The sequence below is a fragment of the Cebus imitator genome, unplaced genomic scaffold (genome assembly GCF_001604975.1).
Source record: "Cebus imitator isolate Cc_AM_T3 unplaced genomic scaffold, Cebus_imitator-1.0 Scaffold532, whole genome shotgun sequence".
Classification (NCBI taxonomy): domain Eukaryota; kingdom Metazoa; phylum Chordata; class Mammalia; order Primates; family Cebidae; genus Cebus; species Cebus imitator.
Genome location: NW_016107847.1, coordinates 601023 through 605513, shown reverse-complemented (window position 1 = coordinate 605513; position 4491 = coordinate 601023). Strand labels below are relative to the sequence as shown.

The 4491-nt window shown below is 46.0% G+C and overlaps 1 long non-coding RNA gene and 2 other non-coding genes across 3 annotated transcripts in view; 2 read left to right on the top strand and 1 right to left on the bottom strand.

Moving 5' to 3' along the window:
- The first annotated feature begins 1301 nt into the window (after window positions 1-1301).
- Window positions 1302-1406, top strand: LOC119468924. The gene has a single exon (XR_005197730.1). It is a non-coding gene; the product is annotated as a U6 spliceosomal RNA (small nuclear RNA).
- A 1018-nt stretch (window positions 1407-2424) lies between these two features.
- LOC119468921 lies at window positions 2425-2531 on the bottom strand. The gene has a single exon (XR_005197727.1). It is a non-coding gene; the product is annotated as a U6 spliceosomal RNA (small nuclear RNA).
- Window positions 2532-2831: 300 nt separating this feature from the next.
- Window positions 2832-4491, top strand: part of LOC108293328 — a 269698-nt gene continuing 268038 nt past the window's right edge. Inside the window, exon 1 of the long non-coding RNA XR_001820643.2 lies at window positions 2832-2987. This is a non-coding gene — a long non-coding RNA (uncharacterized LOC108293328). The remainder of the gene's footprint in view (window positions 2988-4491) is intronic.

The window sequence follows — 4491 nt, the reverse complement described above, 5'->3', positions numbered from 1 at the left end:
TACAGGAAGGCGTAAAAGGACCACATGAAGGAGAAAATGCAGCAAAACTCCAGCTATTGGTAAATATGCCATATTCCTCATTCAAGGTGCCGTTTTAATACAACACAGGCAAACATTTGCCCTTCACTTACTTCAATATATGAAATACTGTAACCAAATAAATACCAGAGGCTTTGATCTTTGGGCCCTCATCTCACAACGGTCAGGGATATGAGCAATATGATTTTTGCTGTAGTTAAAAATCAGAATATTTAACACTAACAGAGTATTTCTTGCGAGTAGGTCTGTCCCGTACGTTTGGATCCTAAGGGGGTTAGGATTAGAGTGCAAGGAGGTATAACATCGTACAAGAATGCTTCTCCAGTTCTCTAAGTGAACTATTGTAATTCCTCAAATCCACCTGTCAGCCGGTTTTTCAGCGTTCCAGGGCGAAAGTAGCGGTCAGCGGAAGACACCTGTGAAGGGGCGTGGCTACTTTAGCGTTGAAAGGAAGAAACCTGTGAAGGGGCGTGACTGAAGAGCCCCTGACCTCAGAGGCGCCCGCGTAGAAAGGACGGAGGCGCTGGTGTACCATCTGGAGGCCAGGGGAGAGAGGGGGGTGGCCGTCTCGTGCAAGGTGCTCAGCCCGCAACTCGACGGGCTGGAGAGAGTCGCGGAAATGCCAGCGGAGTCCACGGCAACCTAGAATGTGGTACCGACCGCTCCAGAACTGAGTGATTGAATCGTTGGAAGGTCTCTCTCGGAGGGTTGAACTGTGGGCTCACTTCAGAAAAGTCTGTTGGCACAAGGCCCCAATGTCACCAGCGAAATATCGGTGAAACCTTCCTTGTATGGGGAGGACCCCTACTCGACCCAGGGCCCTGGTGACCTAGCGGGCCAACGACCTCCCCAGCTCCCAGAGTGACTTCGGAGAGACGCCAAATGCTCCAGGCCGGCTCGGTCCTCCGCGCTACACTGCAGCCGCAAGGACTGCAGCCTCCCGGCATGCTCTGCGGGCTGAGCTCCGCGGCCCAAACACTCAAAGCCCGCGGCCTGGGTCCCGCGCGGGGCCTCTTACCCAAAGTGCCCCGGACGCTCATTTGCATGTCCCACCCAACAAGTAAACCTCACAGGTCAGTCGCGGCCGCGTACGGCCTGGCGGTCAGAGCACCAAACGTGCAAACCTTGTGATGAGGTTCCGTTGCATGAAATTCCCCTAAAGGCTCCAAGGTGTATAGGAAAGCTCACGGTTCAGTAACCGTAACTATAACAGGCGAGAGTCTCTTGTGCTTTATAAAGCCTGTGGACGAACCCCGTAATTTGCTTGCTTCGGCAGCGCATGTACTAAAGTTGGAATGGTACGGGAAAAACTAGCATGGTCCCTGCGCCAAGATGACACGCAAATTCATGGAGCGTTCCATGTTTTGCGCAGTCTACGAAGATCATTTCAGTGTCTGCTAATCTGGCACTAAAGAAATAGGTTAAGCAAAAACGGTGACACCCGATAACGAAATTGTGATTTTCATTACAAAAATACTTGTTTAAGGAGATCTACGAAATGCGAACGGAGAACAGTCACACTTGGAATGTTGTGTGCAAATATATCGTTAATACGCATTTTGGAAATGGAAGAATGTTGATCATCTTGTGCCTTCTTAATAGAACTTTTCATTCTGAAATAGACTCACGGTCTTGTCTCCCCCAACAACACAATCTCAGGAGCCCCAGTTTGTTTGGCTTTTGTTCAATAGAAGACCACCTGGCACAAGAATTGTTCAACAAATCCTCACGAAATCTTTTCTAAATTAATAAATCTCTACTAGAGGAAGGAAACATTAGCGCTCATTTCTTGCGCCTACTTTGTGTCATTCTTCATCATCTTAGACTGGAGTTGCTTGCACCCTCTTTTTTCTTAGACTGCGAGATGCACAGAGGAAAGGAATTTTACAAAGGGCTGGTATTATTGGAGACCAGTGTTGGTCTTTGCCTATGGATTCAAGAGTTTCAGGACCCATTTGAGTACTGGCCAGAAGTAGCAAGCCCATTTGGGTGATCTGTTTTCACGAGTCTTCTGTTTTCATGTAGCCTCTAATAAGTACTTAGAAAGGCCGGTTTACAGAAATCGGACAGATTCTGTGACGGGATTATGAGGAATGTTGATTGCCCAGACGGAAAGCAGATTTTAATCAATAAAAACAAGTATTTGGACTCAGATACGAGGATCACCTAGGTAACTTAATAGTAACGTGAATGGCTGGGCGCCTTGAAGGTGGAGGCTGTCAAGGAAAGGCGCCCACTGGGCGACAGGACTGGTGGGAGGCCAAGAAAGCATCGTAGGTGTCCACGCGGCTGAGGCCGTGGGCAGGAAAGTGCAGGAACAGAAGAGATCTCGAGCAACCGCTCCAAAATCCTCCGTGTTTACTGCGGCGACCTTCGTGAACTGCGCAAAATATGGAACGCTTCACGAATTTGCGTGTCATCCTTGCGCAGGGGCCATGCTAATCTTCTCTGTATCGTTCCAATTTTAGTATATGTGCTGCCGAAGCGAGCACGTTACTATGGCAGTCCACAGGCCTTATAAAGCACGGGAGGCTCTTGCTCTTTTTACTTACGGTGACCGAACGGCACGCTTTCCTATACACCTTGGAGCCTTTAGGAGAATTTCATGCAACGGAACCTCATCTCAAGCCTTGCACGTTTGGTGCTCTGAGTGCTAGGCAGTACATCGCCGAAACTGAACTGTGAGGTTTACTTGTTGGGTGGGACATGCAAATGAGCGTCCGGGGCACTTTGGGTAAGGGGCCCCGAGCGGGACCCAGGCCAGGTGCTTTGAGTTCTCTAGGCGACGAGCTCAGCCCGCGGAGCATGCCGGGGGCTACCCGCGCTGCGGCCGTCTCAGAGCGCGCTGGCGGGGTTCAGCGCCCAGGCGAGCTGGAGACGCCCTGATAGAGAGGCTGCCGCGGCACCGAGAGGGCCGGCCCGGGGTCGGCGCGACACCTTTAGAACAGGTCGTTCACCATAAACTTCCTCTAATGAGTAATTTTTATAAAAATGTAATTAACCGACCATTATCACGCCTAAAAAAGTTAAGGTAATTCCTTCATGACACCTAATAGTTCGTCTACTTTCAAGTTTCCTTCAGAAATTCCTTATTATAGTCGAATTGTCATGGAGATCCAAACAAGGTCCCACGTTGTATTCGGTTGCTAGGACCCGGGTCTCGGTTGTCCTCTAATTGCCCGCCCCTCGTTTTTCTTCGTGTTATTCATATATTGAGGGATATTTGCCCTGTGGAATGTCACAAATCTTGGATTTGGCTCATTACTTACTGACGGTGTCGTTTAAGCTGTTTCTCTAGCCTGTATGTTTCTTGAAAATTTATAGTTAGGCGTAATGGCCTCATTAGATTCTGGTTCAGTTGTGCTGTGTTTTGTTTTGAAGCTCGCGCGGCTTCAAACAGAATGGTAGGGTGTGTGCTGACTGCACCTCAGCACGAGTCGTGTGTCTGCTGGCTGTCCCGGTGTGAGTGATGACTACCCCTGACCCGTGGATGCAGGTGGGGTCAGCAGTCTGACCCCTCACACTATAAAGTCTCCCAGAAATCTTTCCTTTAATGGTTTTAGAATATATCCATGAACGATATCCAGGCAGAAGGTCTGGTGGTTTGTTTTTTGTTTTTTGAATGGACACATTATAATTGTACATATTTATGGGGTGCAATTTGATGTTTCGATACGTATTTATGTTGTATAACGATCTAATCGGTAGTGTATCACCACCTCATGCATTTATCCATTCTCTGTGATAAGAACATTCAATAGCCTCTCTTCTAGTTATTTTGTGGTATACAAAATTTCACCGTTAACCATCCTTACCCTACTGTGCAATAGAGCATCAGAATTTTTTTCCCTCTTCTTTAATTGTAACTTTGTATCCTAACCAATGTTTATAAACAAACATTGTGAGTTTGTGAGTTGTAAGTATGTAACCCCAGGGCCTATGGTGGCCAATTTCTGTATCACATGGAAGACTGAGAGAATAATAAGATCAGGGAAAGAAGTTAGGAAAGAGCGTTGATGTCATTTGAGTCTCTGAATCATTTGATAACATGACCAGGTGCTTTCCATAGTTGTTTGGTTACTTGTTCTAACAAATTACTTTCTTTTTAGGATAGATTAAAGTTGTTTTAGCCAAAATGCAAATATGCGATCTTAAACATTTTTGCATTTAGTATGTCTTCACACTGCACACTTGAAACATTAAAACACTATTGGCTTCTGCTAAACTCAAAAATATTTAAGATCCTATATTTGCATTTTGACAAAAACAACTCTTGTATTAGTACCCATGATTAAGTATATATGAATTTCCAATCATGTTTTTTTTAAGAAGAAGTAGTGTTCTTTATCACATCTTTATAAGAAAGTTATGAGGTAGGTGGCTATTTAATTAAATAATATTTTGTATGATTTGACTCATTTGAGAAGGATGAGTCTTTTTTTTTTTTTTTTT